This window comes from Hemibagrus wyckioides, linkage group LG23, assembly GCF_019097595.1.
Source record: "Hemibagrus wyckioides isolate EC202008001 linkage group LG23, SWU_Hwy_1.0, whole genome shotgun sequence".
Classification (NCBI taxonomy): Eukaryota; Metazoa; Chordata; class Actinopteri; order Siluriformes; family Bagridae; genus Hemibagrus; species Hemibagrus wyckioides.
The window spans coordinates 9,266,160-9,291,536 of NC_080732.1; the positions used below are offsets into that span (position 1 = coordinate 9,266,160).

The 25,377-nt window shown below is 36.2% G+C and overlaps 1 long non-coding RNA gene across 4 annotated transcripts in view; it reads left to right on the forward strand.

The window, feature by feature from the left end:
- The window catches only part of LOC131344591 (uncharacterized), a 40,009-nt gene extending 15,615 nt beyond the window's left edge, over positions 1–24,394 (forward strand). Inside the window, exons 2-3 of one of the 4 annotated variants that reach the window (XR_009203336.1) lie at positions 3,261–4,733; positions 22,622–24,394. This is a non-coding gene — a long non-coding RNA (uncharacterized LOC131344591). Of the gene's footprint in view, positions 1–3,260; positions 4,745–22,621 lie in introns of those variants that run through there. The other 3 variants (XR_009203338.1, XR_009203337.1, XR_009203335.1) reach the window with 3 other exon arrangements.
- The last annotated feature ends 983 nt before the right edge of the window (positions 24,395–25,377 follow it).

A 25,377-nucleotide genomic window follows, 5' to 3' on the forward strand; every position in this document is an offset into this window, starting at 1 on the left:
TGCATCATCTGCTAAGATTTTTTACACACATGGACAGTGAATAGAGTAAAGTAGACTGATTATAGCCTTGCTTATGTACTGGATAGAAATGTGGTGTTCTGTTTGTCACATGGTTTTATATATACAGCTCTGGAAAAAAATAAGAGACCACCCCGCAATCTCCAGATTTGAACCCTTTTGAAAACCTCTGGAATGTCATCAAGAGGAAGATGGATGGTCACAAACCATCAAGCAAAGCTGAGCTGTTTGCTTTTCTGCAAAAAGAGTGGTATAAAGTTACCCAACAGCAATGTGAAAGACTGGTGGAGAGCATGGAGCCAAAACGCATGCAAATCAGGGTTATTCCACCAAATACTGACTTCTTAATGTTATTTAGCCAACGCATGAACACAATTTGTTTACAAATTATTTGCATTTTGTTTTATTTGAGTTATTAAAGCTCTGCATGATCTTGGGTTATTTTGATGTGTTGTATATATACACTCTGAATAATAGTTATATTTTCAATTTAGGAGAAATATTGTCAGCAGTTCACAAAAAAATGAAACAAAACTGTTCATCTCACCAATATACATGCACCTGTAAGAAAAAAACAGGTCTCTATATCTATCTTTATAGATAGATATATATATCTTTATATATATATATAAAGATATATATATATATAAAGATATAAGATATATAAAGATATATATATATATATGCATGCAAGATGAGAGGTCTGTGTTAATCCGTGACTATTTTTTAGTTAAAATCAGAAAATGAGCCTAATATCTGTGCCTCTACCATCCAGTAGAATACAAATATGAATCTAAAATTTGAAATGAACAAGTAATATATCTTAAATTGCTACAAATATGAATAGCAGGCACACTATTCATATTTATTTATTTATTTATTTACATGTACATTATTAAATGTCCAGTGAATGAGGATGAGGTTCCCTTCTGAGCCTGGTTCCTCTCAAGGTTTCTTCCTCATATCATCACAGGGACTTTTTGCTTGCCAACGTTACCGCAGGCTCGTGCTCATTAGGGATAAAATAGGGATAAAACAGTTTAGTAATTTAATTTCAGATTTTTTTCCCCTTTCTCTGTTTCTCTACTTTTGTAAAGCTGCTTTTAGACAATGTCCAGTGTACAAGTAAATTGAATTAAAAAAAAAAAATTGAATATTCATTTTTTAAGTTTTACTTTTTTGCAAGAAAGATTCAGAGGACTGAAACTTGAAGTGACACACACACAAAAAAATAGTTCATAGTTTATGAACTTATTTTCATTTGCTTGTTGAGACATAGTGGTAGGATTTTTAAAAAATGTTCATATTCATGTTTAGGCATACCCATATGGTTAGTCATACCCATGTCTGGTTGAAATCAGACTACAGTACAAAATGTCTCTATTTAAAACAGTGGAAGCATATAGGACATTGTAATCATCTATATTAGTATAGTGATGTGGAAGACTGGGGTTTGATAAAAACTTGGGGGCAGTGGGGGTTCAAAGGTTAAGTTCAGGGGTTGAAGCCACAGCATGTCCACTGCCACTGTTGGGGCCCCAAGCAAGGTCCTTAACCTACCTGCTCTAGGGCTTCTGTATCATGGCTCTCCCTTTGCTCTGACCCTTCCTAACAACCTGAGAAAGCACCACTGGATGTAGGGAAATTCACAGATGCACAAAAATAAACATATGTATAAACATGCAACATTCATTCATTTATTCATTCCGGGGGCAATTTAGTATAGCCAGTCCACATACTGGGAGAGTTTTAGGAGGTAGGAAGAAACTAGAGAAACACCACACAAACAGTTAAAGATTGACCTGAAGCTGTAAGATATTCATTTTACTGGAACTGTCGGACATGATTTTACTGGATACTGGATTACTGGATACTGGATGATTTTACTCCGTTTTACTGGATACATTTTTAGCTTAAAATCCCACAATATTTGGAGTAGAGATATCACAACCATGATCACCTCCAAGTTCTGTCTAAACTTCTGTCACATCCCAAGGTTTTTTTGATACTTAAATATTTCCTTTTGCTTACTGCTCATTATCCACAAAAATAAATATAAAGAGGCAGAGGTTAAAGGTTAGTCAGTAGGGGTCTGACAGGGTCACAGCAGCCAGGGAGGAGGGGTGATGATGGCAAATGGGACATTCAGATCTTCTCAGGGTGAAAAGAACTGTGAAGAAAGCTGAGTAATGAGGCGAAATGTGCGGTGTGTCTTTCTCCTGACAGAAAGAAAGGTGTGGTGAAGGAGCTATAGACCGGAAGAGATATAAGATAACATTTATTTATCTTTACTTATCTTCTATGTAGTGATAAGAATAAAAAAGTTTTGATTGCGTCATTGTGCTCTAATTAACTAAATAGTTAATTAGATTTAAATTAAATAAATTTATATTAATTTAAATTAATGTAATTTAATTTAATTTAATGTAATTTTATATGAATAGTTTCATATTATTGTTAATGAAACTGTTACTGATCATCAGTTTAATGTACAGAAACCTGGATTAAACCAAATGCGTATGTAGTGTTAAATGAAGCTAGTCCATCTGGATATACTTATTTTTGGTGATAAACCAGGCTCCACACAAAAACCTAGACATAAATTCATTTGATGTTCTTATACGAACATAACATATGCAGCCACAAAAATAAGTTTACTAAGTCGATTCCACTAATTTGTATTTACAGACCCCAAGGCCATATTCTTTCATTTCAAACATAGCTGTTTCTGTCAATAAAGTATTACTTGAGGGACACTTCATATTTATTTTGATAATTAAGAAGATCCTGTAAGAACAGCAGCTGTGTCCATCATAGATTCAGTCAATTTTATATTGATTATAATATACTGCTACTGTCCTATAAAGTATTTGTTTCGCAGTACCCGAGTGACTTTTTTTTTTTGTGATCCTCTTCACCTACTTTGATCAAAAGGCTGTTTTTTGGTACCTCAAGTAGTAAAGGCTAGAGCAGGGGCAGAGCATTTTCCTACAAAGCCCAACAGTTATGGAACAGTCTTCCAATAAGTGTTCAGGACACAGTATCGATGTTTAAGTATAAGCTGAAAACACATTTGTTTAATCAAGACTTTTATAAATATTTTTTCTTCCCTTTTTATGCTGTCATAGCTACTCTTGACAAGGTCCCTGCTTGCACTTTGCACACAATGTACATTGCCCTTAACCATTACATGATCACAAGCATAACTTATATTCTGTCTCTCTCTCTTTCTCTTTCTCAAGCTTCACATGCAACTCCTGAGCTCTCAGTGTTCCAGACTTTTGGTTTGCATCTCGTCACCTAGAGCTGCTCGCTTATGCTGAGGATGGACCCACATAGACAGCATGGATATACCTGGGACTACTGTGGATAGTACCATTTGGAGATCATGGCAGTGGCTTTGAACTGTTGCCATGGTAGGTGCTGGTGGTTTTGCGCTTGGATCCCCATCATTGAACATTCGAGGACTTCAGCAAGAAGTTTATGCTAAATCTATAATGAATTCACAAAATGATGCTCATACTTATAAGTTTCCCAAAAGCTTCTGGTTAAACAATTCCACTTGACTATATACAACTGTAGTAAGCACATTTATAATCACACTCTCTAGTGTCACCCAGGTGAGGATGGGTTTCCCTTTGAGTCTGGTTCCTCTCAAAATTTTTTTCTGAATTTTTAAATTCATGTAATGCTGTTTTAAGACAATGTCCATTGTTAAAAGTACCTAACAAATAAAATTTCATCATCATCATTATCATTACCATTGCACATACTCTGTGTGTGTGTGTGTGTGTGTGTGTGTGCGCATGTTTTATGTCCTCTTTTGTATGCCTTGTTTTTATCGCTTTTGTCGGTTTCTATCAGACAACAAGCAGGAATATAGCAGTCTTCAGTTAATGCTGAATCACTGAGGGAACAACACATCCGTTATATCAGCTTTTTCTGTGGTGGTTTCTTCTATAACTGATGTTAGCTGAAGTACCAGATAATAAAAGAGCGCACAAAAACACACATTCACTGCTGGAACAGTGGATAATTACTCCAGTGAATCGGTTTAATTTAGCGTTTAGTTTAACAGCGTTGTGTTTCTTCCTCTGGAGATGCAGGAGAACAGTACAGAGCTATGGTTCTGAATGGTGCAAAAATCATATTGAATACTTACTGAATGTTTTTATGACATCTCAGTTTGTAAAGAGTAACACATGAAGGACCATGCTGTTGTTCTGAATTAATAAAGGCCTTTGTGGTGCGATACCCCAGGGTTTTACCACTCTAAAGTATATTTTTTTACTAGTCTGTTTATTTCACCATGATTGGCTAACAATTGCAATGGAACCTTGGAATACTGTGCTCTGCCTTATGAATTTTTACCTTAAGAATTGAAATTTTGTAAGAAATTTGCATCAGCATATGAAGCATTTTTTGGCATATGAACAAACCAAACGAATGCTGGCTAAGTTGTGCATACGTCTGGTAGCCATTTAAAACTTTTTCGTGTCAGTCAAAAGCCAACAGAATCGAGTTTACGAATTTTTTTTCACTCAGCGAAAGCTGTTTCGAAAGAGTCAAGTCCCGATACCAATGTTGCCTTCAGCATGTGTTCAAAATGTACATGATTTTTTGTTGACAGATTGGTGGTGGTCTGTTTTATTTTTAGCCCAAGCTTGGTGGCACAACTTCCTGTGAAGACCCTTGACATGGAATCCTTGGCTTGGGTCAGTTCTTTGTAAGCAGCTCTCTCTCTCTCTCTCTCTCTCTCTCTCTCTTTCTTTGTTTTTAAAATGTATTAGCTTATCAGCTTATGTTATTTATTTTTTAGATTGAAGTTTATAAAATTATAGATTATGTAGACTTTAGATTATTTGGAGTGCCCACATTACAAGTCCCTGTATATGAATTGTTACCAGTGTTGTGGACACAAGTCACATGACTTGCCCAGTGACTCAGCTGTTCTTTAGAATATTGCACTTGTATTTCACACTTGCACTCCCTTACTCACATGCTTTCTCTGTCCGTCTGTCTGTCTGTCTGTCTGTCTGTCTGTCTGTCTGTCAGTTGTGTTGATATCGAAGGGGTGTTGATATATGAAGGGGTGGCTTTCTTTCTGTCCTCTATCAATCACAGTGACATGAACCAATCATGAGCATCTGTGACCTTGTGTATGTAGAAGTGGGTGGATAGCACTTACCTCCAAGTTCAGCTATAGAACTAAAATATTTCATTCTTACATCCATGGTTATTCGACTCTCAAATACACATATATTTTTATTGATAAACTTTATGTGGTTTGTCTAGAAAGTGATGAACACCCATTTTAAAAAGCCTGTATGCTTTTTTTAAACTGTCTATTCTAATTATTACTCTGGCCTTACATTTGTTTAAGAGCACTTTATGACATGCTGTTACACTGACCAAATGACCAACACATATAACCAGAATTAACAGCTAACGAGAGAATTTTATGAGAATCTCTGTCAATATTAGAAACACTTTGTTTCATTGTTGAAGGTGTTTATAGTGCTTTTATGCTCATGGATTTTAAGAAAGTTTTCATGACATTTCACCTGATTGGTTGGGTCTTATTTGTATATTTGGTAATTTGTAAAAGCAGCATACTTGATATTGTTCAATATGGACATCACTGTTAAATGGTCATCATGTGATCTTGACTTGTAGAGTTTTAGGGAAACAGAGCGAGTTGGAACCACACACACACACACACACACACACACACACACACACACACACAAACATCTTTCTAAGCTGGGTTCAGCATTCTGTTATAAAATCCTGTTTAGCTGTTAGGATCTTTCACTCGAGTATTTTGCTTGACATTTGTCAAGTCATTCACTGGTTTATATACAGCCGCAGAACTGATATTTGGAGCTGATATTTACAGTGTACAGAAATGTTAATATGAGGCAATGCAGCTTTTTTTCCAAGTAAGTTTTCAGTCACTATCCATTGTATTGTGAATGTTATACTCTGTATTCCTATGCCCCGAAAAGGAGGTGAAGAGACTGAAATGCTCATAAGAAAGCGTGTGGTCTGGCAGTCATCACATTGCTGAAGGTGTTTTGTCTAAACTTACGCCCTTGCTCTTTATTTTTCTCTCTTTCTCTCTGTCTGCCGCTCTCTCACCACTGTGTCCCTCATACTTTAAACAAACACTGGTGTCTCGTGTAAATATTTAGCGCTTTCTCTTGGAGTGTTCAAAGGCTTCTGGAAAAATGAATGGAGCCGTTTTCACCCTTTTCACTTCTAAACAGAGCAGCCAGAGAAAAACACAGACAAAAGATGAGCCAAAACGTGCAGCTGGAGGTGAATGTGGGTTAACAGAGTGCAAAGCAAATCTACTGTATGCACAAGTGTTTTTGCCTTTTTACAGTTTTTGATGAGAGATTTTTATGGTGAGAATCAGGGTTAGAAAGGAAAAGGAAGAAATCTGTTCTGCTCATTACATAGCAGTCATTTATCAAGATACATTAAAAACGTGTTAATTTCTACAAGAGATGTTTGATTAAGTAGCCTTTATTTATCACATATACATTGCTGCACAGTGAAATTCTTTCTTCACATATCCCATCCTTGGGGGTTGGGGTCAAAGCACAGGGTCAGCTATGATGCAGCACCCCTGGAGCAGGGGGACATTGGGGGCCATGCTCAAGGGCCTATGCTCAAGGGCCCAAATGTGTCAGCTTGACGGTGCTGGGGCTTGAACCCCAATCTTCTGGGCAATGACCCAGAGCCTTAACCACTTGAGATCATTAGAGATGCAACTTGATTACCAGAATCCACTCACAGCAGCAAAAAGTAGGTTTACTTGATATTGGAAAAAACATATTAGATATAACTGCAATAAATGGCAAAGATTACAATTAGATATTGTAAAATAAATAAATAAATAAATAAATAAATAAACTTGACTTTATATTTATACTTTGTTATATTTGCAGTGTAGGTGTTTTTTTGTGTGCGAAAGAGTTTAATGTAAAGTCCTTTGGTTAAAAAATAAATATATAAAGCCAAGTAGATTTTAAAGAAAACTATATTGGTCAGGTTGAAAAGGTTTCAGTATTGGTATCAGTAAAGTGGCATTGCACCATATCTACATCTCAAACTTGGAGTTTATTGGCTACAAGGATACAACCTTGACCTCAGTTGACCTCTTTACATCTTTGACCCCTTTGCAGTGATAATAATGGCATAAAAGGAAGAAAACAAAAATGATCAGCTAATATCTAGGACCAGATATTTTTCTAAATCACACTGGAAAATCAGCTTGACCTAAATGATTTTCTGATAATAACAAGAAATACTACAGTGATGGAACATGCTAATTTACAGTCAAGTTATAAATAGTCTCTAGAAATATCTTCTGATGACACATGAACATTTCCTTAAACACCATTTGCAAATAGCAGCCATGTATGCAGGTCTATGCCTGTGTGCCAGTGGAAATTGGATATTACCATGTTTAAAAATAGCACTCCGCAGTCCGGCTCAGCCCAAAGTACAGAGGAACAGAGCAACTGTGGTCATCTTGTGGGGTGGATTCTACATACCCTTGCTCTCTTTCTCTTCCACACACATACACCAACACTGCCACAGCCGAGAAGTGTACAGTGTCTAGTACTTACGGACATCATGTCTCGCTCCCACTCGTTTTGCCAAAAGTAAGAGAAAAACTTCAGACCAAAAACGTCCAGTAGGTGATTTTGTTTTTCCCGTGGCAATGTGGCCAGCATGAAAGGTTACTCAAATTTGAGACTAGCGGTTACTCATGACACTCCAGATAACTGAATGAATGTGCTCTTCTTCTAAATGAAAATGTTTAGTCAATATTTTTCTTTTTAGAATTTAGTAGAATATATGTTGAATACTCAAGTTCAACATAAAGCATCATCAAATAGTCATTTTACTGACATCACTGACTCACTCAATTTTAACCAGTTTCTCTCAGATAATTATTTAGACCATTGCATCCGGATCTTAGTGTCCTCTTGGTTTTTAGCCCATTTTGACTCAATTTTCACTTGCGTATGGCCAAGACAAAACAGTGATATCATTGTCATTATTTGTCAACCACCAATCAAATTCCAGTGACACAGAGAAAAATCTGGTACAGATTCAACAACACTAACTCAGTTTCTTTTATGGTCCAGTCTTTGAAAACTCTGTGGCCTTAAGTACGTTCTTCAGTTTCTTCAAGTGTTTTTCAGAAATCTTACAGATTGTATTTGGAAGGCTACCACTGAGGGTCACCAAGCAGAACCCCTTTAAAAGTATCAAAATGCACTCTTTTTTCTAATAGTTTATGCATAATTACAGATGATTTAGTAGAAGTGGTTATTGGGAGCACAGAGCTGGTTTATTCACTTGCTGCTTATGCAAGCACTGATCTTGCAAAATTCAACTTTATTCCAGTTTGAGCATGATGAAAATCAGCGCTGCATCGCAGAGCTCATCTGGCAATCAGTGAATGTGTATGTCATGCAAACATAAATCTGACAGGATCCAGTGAAGTGAGAAATTACCTGTCGCTTTATCTGCTACTCCAGCAGGAGACCTGAGACTCCTGACTGTCAGTCAGAATGATAGGCTGTGTCACAGTGACTCATCACTTGCTTTGTGCAATGTAAGATGATGCAGCAATATCCAAACAAATTAAGATTTTTTTCTTCTGTGAGTAATTCAAAGTAAATAGCGATTATAGTAGCATGATATAATATCTGCTCATTGTTTTTTGTTTTTTTTAATGATTCCATAATTTTCACATTTATGATGTTTTAATGTGAGTCCGTCACACATAATCTGCGTTTGTAGAAAATGTAAGCAGATGAATCGGTTATTCAAAACTTGTATGTATCAGGAGTCTTGTTCTGCGCTCAAAAAATGAACAAATGATCTGCTGTATAACTTCAGACAGCATCATCTCCCTTTATGGGACATAAAGTTAATAGCCGGAGATGAAGGGAAGGAACTTATGAACTAGTGGACATACGGAAGACAGAGATTAAGCCTCCGGGCCCTGAATCACCCCTCAGGACGTCGGGTTTGAACAACAAGCATTTGTCCTGCTGGGTGACATTGATAGCCTCTGTGTCATCACTTCCCAAATACATTCATTAAATGATAATAAAGCTTATTTTGAATGTGGCCTTTTGTTTCATCAGAAGCACTATATCCTCTAAAGTCTCTGTTGGTGAGGCTCTATTTTGCAGTAGGTAAATGAGTTTGTCATGATTCAGCTTGTTTGGAGAAAATGTCATTTTGTAGATGGGTTTGTTACAGTAAAGATTTGGATAAGAACTGTCACTACTTTTGCTTTGTAGAATGGTGTATTTGTTTAGTCTTTTGTATAGTCTCTTTTTTTGTCAAACCTAGTTTAATACAATAATAAGTGGTTAATATAAACAGTGTGAAACTAATGGAGGAAGCAGAGCTGCTGTAGTATTGTAAAACTATTCATTTATATTTTATGTTCATGTAAGTAGAATTCTTTTGCTTAGAAATAATTTTTTCCAACTCATGCTAAAAGTCTGGTAATCTCAAGCCTGTCATTCTTCATTACAAATAAACACACTGATCAGCATGTATATCTAAGAATGTAAACTTTCTGATGGATGTAAGCTAACAGGTATGATAATTCATACGATTTAAAATGAAATGATTTAAAAAGCCAGGTTGGTATGCCTTGGTTTTGGCTTTGTATTTAACATCGCTGACGTTGCCGGTTAAAAACTGATGTATGCAATTCAGTTTCTCTCTCTTTCAGTCTCACCCTCTTATTTCTAGCTAATCTTTCACTTACAGTCTTCTTAGACAGGTTAGAACCTGGAGCTAAATTATGAGCTTTATATTGCTCACTGAAAGTGTAATTGATGTCACACTGAGCTAGAAGAGTTCACATTGTGAGTTGCATTATATATTTCTTAACAATATGGTTATATTGTCAAGGAGCTTATTTTATCTCAGCTCATTTTGTACCAGTGATGATTTTTTTTTTAGTTATGTCTGTTGTTGTCTCTAAGATTTCAGACAAACAAATGTTTGCAACTGTTTGCGTTTTAGCATAAATTACAGGGTGTAGGTGCCTCGATAGTCTTTTGACAATACATATACATGCCTGCCAAGACTACCTGTAATGTAGAACCAGTCCAGAGCTGTCTCGTTTCTGATGTTTCCCCATTACATGCTGCTTCTACGTGCAGTTAAGAAACAGTGCAGCCCAACTTAAGCCTTTAGTAGGCAAAAGAGCAGTGCATACTCAACATACTACAGTGTTTCTCAATTCTGTTCCAGCAGTAGCATTGCAGGACTTATTTTTCCTGGCTCTAAGTTTCCTATTATAGCCTTATGAAGATCTTAGTAATTAGGTGATGAGTTGGATGTTAGGTGACAGTAATTAGGTGATGAAGGAAGATAGGAAAAGATTAAAATATTTAGTTTGGGGGATACTCAGGACCTGGATATTGATACCATGGTGTTCTGCAAGCTTTGTATTTTCAGCTCCCGTGTCAGGGCAACATCAACCGTGAGATTTTTTTTATTTTTTTATTTCAGAATAAACTCTTGTTTCTGTAGGTGGAGAGGTGTGAATCAATGGCTTCCTACTGAAACCACTAATAGGATACACCAGATGTTAAATGTCAGAAAGTTGTAGAAAGCCAAAATACTCACTTGAAGTCCTGTTTCCTCTGGGCATACTTGAACAGCTGCTTTGCTGCTTCTTATTGGTTCAGGTCATGTCTAAAGAACACTAAGGTTGGCCTTTAAACCCGGAGACCCTGGTCTTCAAGGAAAAGAACCTCTCTAGTGTCAAGTGATAAGACTTTACTGTTGCCTGTAGCCAACTAGGTCAGGCTTTCCTCATAAGTGTAAAGGCTTGCCTCAGGGTGTGGAAAGGCAATATTTAGAGCCACTCAGAACACATTACCACATCACCGGTGCTCCAGTTGTCTGCTGGACAGCTGCCTTCCTGGCAGTTTATCAGGCCAAAAAAAAGATAGACTTTGTCTTGTTACAATATATTTAGCACATGAACTCTTGCTGAACTGAGGCAGAGTAAATGAATAGAATAATTTAATTACTTAGCTATGATTTCTGTACAGAGTTGGACCACATTCCAACTATTACCAGACATCCTATAGGCTGTTTGAATTAATCTAATTTTCTCAGAAAAATGTGTTTTTTTGTGGGACTCTGGAAACATTCAACATTAAAGGTTGTTTTACTTCCTGAATGGTTCCATAGGATTATTTATGGTTCTGAAGAAAAGCATCAGTGCTGATATGTACAGAAAGTTGTATTTTGAATAGCAGCACATAAACCTACATCATCAGAGATTTAAAACAAATAATCCTCAATCAATCTCACCCACTCCACTGACGCACTTTCAAACATTTACAAGACAGACATACTGTTCAATCATTTTTATTTGTATAATATTTTTAATTAGGTCTTGTAAACAAATTTGTACTTTTAACCATGGTAACCAGGATAAATAAGTGCAGTTAATGTGTCATATCCAGCACCCTTATATGCATCAACATCCCAGGATGCACATCTCTACTTTTCCTTGAATTTCACCAAGCCAATAATTACAATGTAAAGGTTATCTATCTATCTATCTATCTATCTATCTATCTATCTATCTATCTATCTATCTATCTATCTATCTATCTATCTATCTATCTATCTATCTATCTATCTATCTATCTATCTATCTATCTATCTTCCATATAGAAATGTCTAGGGCTAACACTAGTAATAGGTTTGCTGTGTACGTATGTATCTGCATCACTCCATAAGAATCTGCTCAAAGGAAAATAGACCCACATTGTTTCAGTGACATTTAATTGTGATTTATTTTTGGCTATATAAAATGTGTGTTTTTGATGAGAGTGCTTTATCTGGCCTTTAACAGTAGTGAAAACAAGCATTTATCTGTGATTCTATGTAAATATCAGTTCTAATAGGACAGAAAAACCAGGACATTGAAATCTAGTTGCTTTTTTTTGCTTCCCTGTGTTTCCTCTATTGTTTTTTTTTTTCAAACCATGCAGTTGTAAGGAATGTGCTCTGGCCTGGGTAGAGAAGTTTATGTATGTGTGCGCATGAGATAGAACCCACAAGTATTTAATCGGCCCATTATAAATAACACAATCACTCAAGGGCAAAAGTGTGCCAGTACATGTGTCTGCATGGAAACATGTCAAACCGGTCCCATTTTAAATGGCGGCTCCCCTTCTCGCAAGTTTGTGCCAAAACTTCATCACTATCTCAAGAATATCCTGCTGAGAGTGCATAATGTCAGAGGTCTAGTGTGAAGAGTACAGATTACAGCACACACTCTGGTAGCATTGCTGACATAACCTGGACTCAGGCTAGATTTAGATTTAGTATGAAGGGAACACCATGGCATAAATCCTCTCAAAACAATGTAGCAACTATAGATTTAAACTGTCATAAAAAAGTGGGCTGTTCTCATGCCCCCTCTTTTCCCTAGTAGTAGGACAACATATATTTAAAATTTGAGAGGTGTTGGTCAATTTCTCTTTGAAAGCAGTCCCTGGCAGTAATCAGTATTGTTATATGTGTCCTGTCAACACTAATAACAGTGTCCTACTATAGCCCCATAAGTATGCCACTCGAAAAGTCATGCTGTGTTTGATCAGGCATACCCACTCCTCTCCTTTCCACCTCACTTGTCATATACTCAGCCCATCACTACACGTTGGTAAGGAAATGTGGCATGACCTGGGTTCAGACTGAAAATCCTTCTACATGATCCTCATATGGTTATTGCAGCAGATTTTCCACTCTTAACATGGTACAGTGATGCTAACAATAGCATACTTACCCTAAACATCTGTCAGCTGATTGAGACCATGCTACTGAGTCTCTGGTGGACGTGATGACTGTTGTGTATACAGTGTAGAGTAAACAGTTGGCCATCAGCTACATTCTATATACATGGCATTAACAAACTGAGCAATTCAAAAGAAGTGTAAGAGAAGGTAAATTTATTAGTCTGCATAAATGGCAGTCAGGATGCAGAGAATGGGTCCGAGCAACTGCTAATTGTTTGAGCAGGAAATTAAAGACCTGCTTACCTTGACACTGAAGGAGAAGCAAACGTCTAGGTTCGTCATCTCTGTGCAATTTATTTGTTTTGAAATGCCCTACTGTATGTTCTGGTTTCTTATTTTTTTTGTCAAATTGACGTGTCTCTATAATTTCTGAATGATTATTCGGCTTCAATTTTCATTAGATTCCAGTAAAAGACTTCTTGGTTCTGCCTAAGTAAGGCAGAACATATTTATAGAGAGTATAGATTAGTTTTTTGGTTAGTATGTGGCTGTATAAGCAGAAATTCTATATGTTCCTTACTTCATATCCTATTTCTACCATAAAAAGTGAAAGTGCTTCAGATTAATTTTCTCTTTTTCTTGTACCTTTATGGCATTTGATGTTATCCAAAATGACTTACAGAAGTGCTTTAAAGCACAGATTAAGAATACCATCAGTCAAGCTCACAGACAACACATTGTAAGTGCTAATTTCAGTGCTTCAGGTTTGTAGAGTGACTCTGTAGAGTTCTTCTAAGATCTAGGGGAAGTTTATTCCACCACCAGAACGGAGAAGAATCTTGTAATCTGGTAATGTGCATACCTTCCTTGTAACCTGAGAGATGATGGGACTTTTAATATACTAATATATTTTATTATTATATAATTATTATATAATAATAATAATAATAATAATAATAATAATAATATATTTTATTATTATATATTATTATATATATTATATTAATTTTTAATATAAGTTTTTCTGTGGAGAATTTCTGCAAAATTCACAGTGTCAGCTCTCTAAAAATCATAACTTATGATTTTCAAAGGATTTATTTTTTATTTATTTTTGGGTCATTTCTGGCTGCTAGCCAAACGTCTGTACATGCATTCCTGCATGCCTGCTAATGTGTACTGAAATGCGATTTGAGAAAAATAATGAACATGGGCTCCTTTTAGTGGGCAGCATTCAAACAGCAGCATTTAATTAATATCCAACTAAATTATTGTTAACAGTGAATTTTGTGTGAGACTTGATTGAGTGCGAGGAAGGTGAATAAGAAGAAACAACAACGTCGACTCTTGCTTAATTCTTGCTTCATTTTCTGCTGCACTTATAGGTTACTTTCTATTAACAGGATAGATGTAAAATTGAGTATCCAAAGTATCTGAGTATGAGCTGAAGAGCTGATGAGATGAATCTGTTTCACAATTTGTTCTACACTGGTTTGAGATATATTTGCAAAACAAATAATAAAATGATAAAATATTTGATTTTATGAAAGAAATCTGCAGACATGAGTACATATCAAATAACTGCAATTACATAGGAATGAAATGGATGTCATGAGTGGGTCAGAAATTATGAACAGAATCACTCTCTGGAAGTCTTGTTTTTCTACATTGAAGTAGGTTTGAGGAAAGTTGCACATTTTTTTTGAAGCTTTAGAAACCTTCACAAGATGACATGTCTGCTTGGTAATTTCACGTATTAACTTTCTCTCTGATCTTCACCCCTGTGTAGACATAAAAAGGAAATGACAGGCTGTCATTGTTTCAAAGAAACTGACAGCTAATTCCCAAGACATGAACGTCAACAGTGTCTGTATTAAGAAAAAGAAAATATGGTTCATCAGTTTAAATGCACTGGTTTGACCGGTTTCTAAAGGCATTTCATGCTCTCTACGTCTGTGTGAATATCTAAAAGGTATTTGTTGCTGTAAATTCCGTAAAGTGCTCATGCTTATCATTCCACAGCATCTTAAAGTTCTTAAGGTAAATCTTCTCTCTTTCTCTCTTTAAAATGTTTTCATGAAAATGCAGGATCTGGCAATTCCATGTCCATGAAAGCACTTTAAACGGTTATTTAAGAAGACACTCACATAAGATCTGGAAACAGTTAGAGGATTTTGAGGTAAAACATAAACATTGTTTAAGGACTCTTGTTGAATATAATAAATTGCATAATGCGTAGTAACACACTTAGCAGTTCTGACCGGATGTTTCATTGTCCTGTACAAGAAGTACTTTTTCAGTTTCACATCCTCTGTGGTTTCCATTTTATCAGCTGATTTGGATGATCCACATAGAGCCTTTTGATAAATCTATATACGACAGAACCTGTTAATGTTTTAAGAGAATACAGAGTGTGTATGTACAGTATGTATGTATACAGATACAGGTCAATAAATGTTCACATCAAATATCAGAATGGATGACTATAACCATGTCATGGTTGTTGGTAACAGATAGGAAAGATGGTGCGAAAAACAAACAAAAACATCCTGTGAGCAGAGGGTCTGCACTTTGTTGATGAGAGAGATCAGAGGAGAATGACCAGACTGAGCTGAGCTGACAGGAAGTGTCTAGTAACCCAAATAAGCACTGAATATCATATTGTGTACTATTTTGCATATTACTGCATGCTTTATTAATAAATCTACTAAATTAGTTTAGTTTTCACTGACATCAAAATTCTGCGATTCCCCATAAACTGTACACAAATTCGTGATCGCCTCAGTCCGCTGAGCCCCCCTTAAATGAAAATCCTAGAATCGCCCCTGGATGCCACGGCAATAGATACTAATCAACCGTTAAATAACAAAGTAAAAAAGAAATTAGTCTACAGTATTTCACACCTCACAAGGAATAGTCAATTTTATTACACTTACTTTTCTCAAAAAAGACATTCTTGATGACGATTACAGCAAACTGCAATCTCCGGAGGACGCAGCATCCGAAATGACACTCAGTGAATATAGAAACAATGTTTATGTACGGTTCGATGCCTCTGACTACTCCAATTATCCAATCAAAGAATGGGAAATTGCTGACGTAATCGTATGCCTGCTAGATGGCCCCAGTGACACCAACTCAAAATCTGATTGGTTAATGTAACAGTTTCATTGCCACTTATTTTAAGCTACAGGCGCCTGCACTATTGATTCTGAAGGCCTTAAGGCAGATTTTCACTCTGGCGACACATGATGTCAGCCACTGGCTGAAATATGATTGGATAAATACTCTTATCATAAATATACACTGCTGTTTAAGCCAGCAGAGAAGGCCTTGCTGGCCCTGACGGCCCACCACTGATATATAGCTTAATTATGAATGAATAAAATTATGATCTGTCTTTTTTGTGATTTAAATTCACTGGCAAATCATTGTGGTTAAAGAGGAATAAGACACATTGGATATGCTGTTTGAAAATCAGCTTGGGTGGTAACAATAATTCTGCTTCATATTGGGTCACATCACAACACCCTGTCACTGATATTTATATTCCTATGCCAGCACTTCAACAGAACACTGGGTTATACTGGGCAGGAACTACCTTTGCTCACAGATTCTGGTCTATGTTGACATGATTAATCACATAATTGATGCAGATTTGTCTGCTTCATGCTTACACATCCATAAGGTGCTCTGGTGATCATTATTTTCATGGAACCAGTTTGAAATGACTTTAAAAAAAAGTGCCTTGTAACATGATGCATTATCATGCTGGAAGTAGTCATTAAAAAAGTGTGGCTATAAATGGATGCATGTGATCAGTAAAAATAATCAGGCTGTGGCGTGTAAACTTTGCTCGATTGGTATAAAGGGGCCCAATGTGCGCCAAGAACCAACATTCCTAAATCCTTTTCACCACCATCAGCAGTCTGAACTCTTGATGCAAGGCAGGTTGGGCCCATGGATTCATGTTGACTCCAAAGTCTGACCCTTCCACCTGCATTTCACTGCAGAACTCGGGATTCATCAGACTAGGTGATGTTTTTCTTATATTCAGCTGCCCAGTTTTCGGTGAGCCTGTGCCCACTGAACCCTCAATTTCCTTTCTTGCCTGACAGGAGAAGAACCTTTAAGCTTCAATGTGTTGTCTGTTCTGAGATGCGTTTCTGTTCAATATGGTTGTAAAATGGTCTTCCTGTCAATGTGAACCTGTCTGGCCATTCTCCTCTGACCTCTTTCATAAAGAAGACATTTCTGCCTGCAGAACTATTGCTTACTTGATGTTTCTGCACTATTTTCTGCAAACTCTAGAGATTGTTGTGGATGAAAATGTCAGGAGTTCATCAGTTTCGGAAATATCACATTTTCGATGTTTGAACTGAAGCCCTTTACCTGTATCTGTATCTGCATGAATTTATGCATTGCCACATGACTGGCTGATTGGATATTTGCATGAATGAGCAGTTGTACATGTCCTCCTAACAAAGTGACCAGTGAGTGTATCTAACAACACAGTGAAACATTGCAGCTTTGAAAAAGGCAATTTGTTTCTTTTGAAAATCAAGATGACAACATTTTCCAGTTGAAAGATCTGGTTTCTTCTTTTATTAGAGTTAAATCACTACACAATGTTGCAGAATAGCAGTCAAAGACAAAAAAAACAACGTTTTTGTGGAACATATTAGCTAGTCACTCTTCGATCCTAATGGGACTCTACAGTAAAGCTTTATTAAAGGGTGCACATGGAGTAGAGGTTTTCATTCTTGTCTGCAAAGGATCTGTGTAGCTGAAGGTTTTTCATTTCAACCAATCAGGAGACCCGTTCAGTCAGTTCATCTTGGCCCTCAATCTATTACCAGGTGTGGTTTCTGCTTGGATGGAATGAAAACCAGCAGGCACACCTGCCCTTCCTGACTAAGATTAATGACCAGTACTATAAATAAAATAGTCAAAACTATCAATATATAGTGCACCTAAAGTTTAGATCTAGATGAACCAGTAAAATAAAGTCATTTTATTGCATTACCCAACTCATTTAAGAATATTTTTTGGTTAGACTTTTCAATTTAAGAGCACTGAGATCATTTAAACCAAACATACAATATTGGGTCTTCAAAAACATCTGACTGGCTGTGTATGTGCATGACTTCACTACACAGGAACATATGGCAAAATAATACACTTAGTTGTCATTTTGTTCAGAGTAGCTACACCTACAGGTTACAATATGTAACAATGTCTGAGTCTCAGAGGTCTATGGGAACAAGGTGAATATTTGTCTCAGACAATATGCAATGAACCTTTACGGTGTGGGAATAGCCGTGAAAACCTTTATCATTGTGGAGATTTTATCTGGTTTCCTCGTGTCTGCTGAGAAGGTGTGATGGACATCTATGGAATGCAGTGTAATTTTGAGTGTCAAGTGTAAAAGCACTATCATTTAGCAAAATTTCCATTCCAATAAAAATACTTTTAATTATTGTTTTAATGATATCTGTTGATTTGTAAGTGACTAATTGCCCACACGTACATATCCACATTACATTAAAAGATTAAAGTGACTTTCTTCAGTTGAGAAATCAACCATATCTTCCTCTTATTTCCAGAAAAGCAAGATTTCAACAGAGCACTATGTATATAAGTCAAACAGGGGACATTGTGTAATCACATGTTTCCTGGCAAGATGATGTATATGTTCCGGCATCTATCTCTTTGTTCATCTGTCAGAGAGAAAGTGTCTCAGAAAAATTCATTTGTTAGAAATGAATTACAAAAATGACATTTGTTAGAATGTTTCAAAGCATTTGTGGCACTGAAACACATTTGCTTGTAATGTTCAGAAAGTAGTGCATGTGATTTGTTATCTCTCATGCACGAATCATATGTATGATTCAACATTTCACTGTGACTCAAAAACTGTATCAAATTGACTAACAAAGGGTATGAAATGTAATTCATCACAAATCAGCAGAACCCCTGAACTTAACTATATGCTCTTTTATGGTGCATTGAAATATGTTGTAAGATGTACTGTTCATTATTTTGGAGTTTGCATTCTGTTCTTATATGTTTTCTGTAACCATTCTGCAGATATTTAATATGTGACGTTTATTATTCTGCAATTAAGAACAACTAATTACAGTCATTTTCTGTTTCCTGTTCCTTTGTGCTTTCCCTGTCTGTTTTTTCTCATGCCGAAACTCCCTCTCCTCACACTGTGAGCCTTTCTTCCACTCCCATCAGAGATTGAGTAACCACTTACCTATCTGTCACCATTAGGAATGTCCTAGTCTGAATTCCCACACAAGTTGGAATATGTATGTGTGGTGAAAGTTCAATGGACTGTGTATAAGTGTGTGTGTGTGTGTGTGTGTGTGTGTGTGTGTGTGTGTGTGTGTGTGTATGGTGAAGATAATATCTGTAAGTGAATAATATGGGTAAGGAAGCGATTCCCCTTCTGTGGCATTCCGTCCACCTGATACTGAGTTCCGAGTGACTGATTTTCCCACTGGATCCTACATTCCATCCCTGTTTTTGGGGGAGGACACAGCCCAATGAAGACTTAAGACATAGAGGAAAGAAAAATAAGACATCCACAGGATAACTTGCACATGTATCATTTCTGCATCCCCTTCTCTTACCAACACGTGAGTCCAGCATTATGAACAACTGACATTTCACATTTAAATGATGGCACTTGGTATGGTTGATGCTTAACATTATCATAGTCTAATAATTAAATCATTTAAAAAAGTGCTGTTATTAAAAAAAAACATGAAATTATTTGATATGCTGAATTTTATTAGACGTTGTCTCTAGAAAGTCTCATATTTTATAATGGTCAAGAAAAAGTTATTTTCCAGCAGATAAAGTCAAAGGATGGAGGACATTGGGGTTTGAGGTTTTTCTTATTAACTTCAGGAACTTCGCATGTAGCTATATAGCAGTTATAAACTGTGGTATATTTTTAAATAAATGAAGAATTTATGAGATCCGAAAGCCAGTGTAGTATTGCAAATACACCATTTCTTGCATAAAGAGACATGTTGCTGCAAAGTTTCCTGGGAATCTCTGCAACAAGAAATCTGTGATCTAGGTATAAAAAAAAAAACAGTGTAGGACATGTTATTGGAAAATACCCTCCACTATTTGTCAGGGCCCAACACACTTACCATGTCAATGATTATGTTCCTAAGATAGCAGAGTGACCTCAACCCCACTGAACACTTTTGGGATGAACTGGAGTGCTGACTGTGTGCCAGGACTCTTCCTCCGATATCTGTGCCTGACCTCACTAATGTGAAAATCTAGTGGAAAGCCTTCCCAGAAGTGTGGAAGTTATTATAAAGTGTGGTGATTTGATTTCCGCATATTTATAGTGTACAGAGATTTGAAAAAAAAAAAAAGTCCAAATCTAACTATTAAAATGAACTCAAGATAGCAATTTTATTGGATATTATTTGAATAACCCTGCCCAACATCCTGAACTATTCTGAATGTGTCTTTAGCCCATGCAAACTAGCAGCAACACAAAGTCAGGGAGTCAGGTAAACGTCAAATAAAAAGGTATGCAAAGTAAAACTGAGCAGTAATAGTTCAGAGGCAAAGAAATAGTAGTATATCCTAGCTAAACTCCACCCTCAGCATGAAACCTTATATTTGGTTTTAGTTCACAAGACAGAAACAACCCCCAAAGCCCTACCCACTGCACCACCACCGACATGAAATAGACACTATACACAATGATGCACAGAAAAAAATTTATATATTTTTAAAACTTTTACCCTCCAAATACAGACATCTGATTTGGTGTAAACTGATGATTTAGTAAGCTAGTCTCATTTGTGGTTAACTGGGTGGTTCTGGTTTGCATTCTGTGAATGAAAATGCAGTTCGTGTGGCCATGTTGCTCTAACCAGGTGTTACAAGGCAAATCATAGGAACTGATAAATAACTCAAGATAGAAACACCCACTAGAGACAAGTGTTGAATGATGCTAGTAATACCGGTTTAAACTTCCACCATACACACTGTACACATTGTGTGTTAATGTGTGTGTGTTTGTGTGTGTGTTTGCGTGTGTTTGCTCAAGTGCTTGTGTGTGTGTGTGTATGTGCTTTGGTTTTCATGTTGGTTTCCTGTGATAAGTGAGCAGTTTATGACTAAATTAGTAATGAGCTGAGTAAGTCATACTCCTGAGACAGTTAGGGGTTTACCCAAAGCTTGGATTCAGCGGGTTTACTAAAATCATAAAAATCATATATTAAGTTTCTTTTTCTCCATAAACCTGTTGGGTGATATCCTGTGATAAACACTTTAGTTCAGCTGACATGAAAGGTTATTGCTGCTGGCACATAAAACAGAGATGAAAGCTCTTAATAATCCTTTAATAACTGACTCATTACTGAACAAAAGCTGCGGAAATAAAAGAACTGCTAAATGATTAACTGTTAATGCATTAATTCACAGTTTTTCTGACACACTGTCTGCCAGAAACAAATCAAGCCTTCTGACTGATCTCAGATCAAATATTTTAAAAATATTAAACAAGGTCTTATTTTTAAGTCTTTTAATTATTGTGATGTGGTGGAGTATGTCACTTAAAGCCAATCACATCTAATCTCAGGGTGTTTAGAAGGGAACAATATGACAGGGAGGGCTGTTAGAGCAAAATATTCAGTGATGGGCGGGGTGGTGTGATGGCCATTTTCACAGCAGATTTGATCATTTTCCAAAAACAACCCATTCTAATGTCAAATTAAGTTGAAAGGAAGTGTTATACATTTTATTGACCTATAGGTACTTTTAATGTTATAAAATATCTGTGAAACAAGATTCACTTGTTATCAGCTGCAATCTGTTGTTCTGTCACCAAACTCCATCCTGGAAAACCTGTCTGTTAAAAAGCACTGACACTGGAGACTCCATATCAATTATTTTAATTCAGTTACATGTTGCAGACACCATACAAGTCCCTTGTTGCTATAGAAACAATACCTTAGTAGAATGCTATTAACATTCTTTCATTAGATAAAAAAAAATATATGCATTATGTTTCTTCATTTAAGTGAAATTTATAGAAACCTATTTGTCTTAATTGTCCATAACTACTGAAATAATAATAATAAAAAAACTTAGTAGTGGACTCATACTATCGGACCTTGGCCCATATTGGGAAGATGTACAAACAACAGTAAGGCTTATGTTTTTCAGTTACTGAGTCATTTCTTAGTAAGCTGGAAGAATCAGGACTGTCCCCATTTCTCTCTTTTTGATTGGTGATTATTCAAATCTCCCTGTACCAGACTGTGAGAACACATTATGGGGTGCTTCGTGATGTTGCAGTGGGGTAATCCCATGCGCAGACTGAAACTGGGCTCACCAGATCTTCACACTGCATTTAACTGACATATCATTTCTGAATTTCAGTACCATAATTACTCGAACTGAAGTTGTGAATCTCAAGTGAAGCTGCACATAGATAGATAGAGGTGTAATGACTCTATTACGTGTGTGTGGAGGGGAATGAATAGCTGTACAGTGTATGAATGTTTATCACACCTACCTTGCTACTAAGCCCTTGGTATTTCCACACCCTGTACACCACTCTTATACTTTTTGGTTAGCACTTTGGATCTCAAATTTAATTATTTCTTTATTTCCACAATTTCCTTCAGAGAGGTTCATTGTTACCAGCTTATACATGTTTATACATACATACATACATACATACATACATACATATATATATATAATTCTATACCTTGTTTCTCCCCTTCTTTTTTGTATAGATTCCTGCTTCTCAGTATGTGGTGTGTTCTAATTTTGACCTTTATCTGTTTACCACCTGAACTTTTGTACTTAAGCATGGATTACCCCTTGACCTGCCTGCTGGGTGTTTCTGGAACAACAATGACATCAGTTACATCTCTTCTGTAGAAAGACTCCAAAATGTATCAACTGAGTCATGCAGGAAGGATCAATTTCAAGATGGATGATTGTCAGACCGAAGACTAATAAATGGATGAGTGAAGATCAATAGTTTCTTTAAAATGAATTAGGAAGTGTGATGTATTGATTAATAACAAAGTGTCTTGTGTACTATTCCATATGTATTACATATAACAAAACATCTAATTCATATTAACATACACTCTTGGGATGGAACCACCTTGCTGCCTGATGGATGGATGAGATGTATGAGATAGATGGTCATCAATCAAAATCAATCCAGACACAAATATATGTTTTTTTACATTCTATTCCCACTGCACACTGTATTTTACAAAGCTGCATCAGACACTTTATGGGACGCTATAATTATACTGCTATATATATAATTATCGCTGACAAATAATTTACAGTTTTCATCCTGTTTATTGTTGTTTTCTGTCTATTCTTTTTGCAGCACTTGCCTCCCACTGTTGTGTATTTGCACCATATGTAGTCATGCGTACTGTTATGTGTTGCACCATGGACCTTGAGAAACAACGTTTCTTTCCAATGTATACAAGCTATATGGGGGAACGGTAATAAAAACCCACTTGATGTGACATGACTTGACTTGTTAATGGCAGGTGCTGTATGGCTCCACCAGCATGATCATCACATGTTCTCATATTGGTGTGGGTACTGGGCCTCTTTTGAGAAGTCATTTATTTTGTAAGTGGATACAACATATAGATAATTTATCTTATACATGGCAACAACATTGATGTAGAAGAACAGCAATTCTGTTCAACTGAGAGGCATCTAGTCAAAGACCCAGAGACTGACATTGTTTACTGCCAGGAACCTGTGATTGTTGAAGTTGAAGCTAATTCTATACACACGATTAGACTTAACACTTTGATCTTGAGGTCCAGTGTAATGGTAAAAATAATATGTCTTTGTTTAACTGTTTAGGCTTTAACTGTTCATTCCTGCTTCATAATGTCAGCCTAAATCAGCATCTGTTATCTGTAATCCTCTGAGATTTGTGATAACTCTGATATTTTAATAACATGCTGTTACCATTTTTGGTGATATAAAGTGTACATTCCAGTAAGCCTTCCTAATATCTGATGACACAGTTGATAGATTTTAAGGATTACATGGTATGAGATAAAGAGATAACATCTAGAAGTGGCAGATACTGCAATTTGGCATAGTGTACATATCTGCCATCTCCTATAAGGCCAATACTTATATGATACTTAAATACTTGTATGGCATATGAGAGTAATCATATGCTTTTGAAAATAAGTTGAGCTTCTTAAACTGTAGACAGGCTTTGTTCACCCGATGGCCAAAATGGCTGTGCACATACCTTCTTTTGAGTTCTGTACTGCGGTCACTGTGAAGTTCTGCATTACACGGAATTTACTCAACATTGTACCTAAAAAGGTCCACTATTTCCTCCTTATCTGCTGGTACATCCTCTTTTCTTGTTGATGGGTCAGTTCATTCTTAATCTCATTTAATAATCTTTCTAAACAGCACTTATTATTCTAACCAAACCCTAATTGAGGCATCATGTTGGTCAACATGTTGGTTGTCAGTAAATGTGGAATGCAACAAAAACTAAATTAAATGCCTCCCATACTACACTCCTATATAGTTACATACTATATTATAATAGATTTAGATAATTAAGGGATCTTCACTTCTTGTCTTATACATCTTTGTGTGTCTCTTTTTATTTTGGTTTTTACATAAATACTCTCTGAGGTTTCGCATAAACGGCCTCTGAGAGACACACCTTTCTGCTTCTTTAAGCACCTATCAACTCCTGTTACTCATCCATCAACAGGGAAGGGTCAGAGGTCATTGTTAGAGTCATGGTGGTGAATTTGTAGGATTCCATGGTGAACAAAGAGAAAGAAAGTGTCTGGTTGTGGGAAGGCAACAGTTGTTTTATGTCTTACACTTGTAGATTGTTTAAGTAAAAAAAAAGCCCCCCCCCCTATCTGTCTGTCTGTCTGTCAGTCTCTCCCTCCCTGAATCTTTGAAATGATTGAAATACAGTGAGCAAAAAACCCTAACAAATAACAAAATAATAATGTTAATACCTAACAGTAAGTGTGTGTGATGGCTTTGTTACTTCTAAAAATAAAATGACTAATGCAATTTATATAAACATCAATCAAATATATAAATTTATGAGCTTTCTTTACATTTACTGAAATTAAAAGAAATAAAAATGCATAGAGCTTTGAAATGTTCATTTTATTTTTACTTTTCTTAAAACATTTTAACTAATTTTATTTTTTGTTATTTTCTTGTATTTTTAATTGAATCAAATTGGTCTTCCTTTTTGTCATCTCAAAGCATTTTGAGGTGTATATTAAATGAACTTCAAAGGTGCTATATCAATAAAGTTTTTGATTAATGATGATGATGATGATGATGATTACATGTAGATTTAGCGAATCTTGAGCACACATAATGATACTTAATGAAGCAGATACAGCAATTGGAGTCGGCTATGATCACTAAAACTTTTTTCTGATCAACCAGATGATATTGTATTATATTTGACCTCTCTAAACAGACACTTGACTTGCAT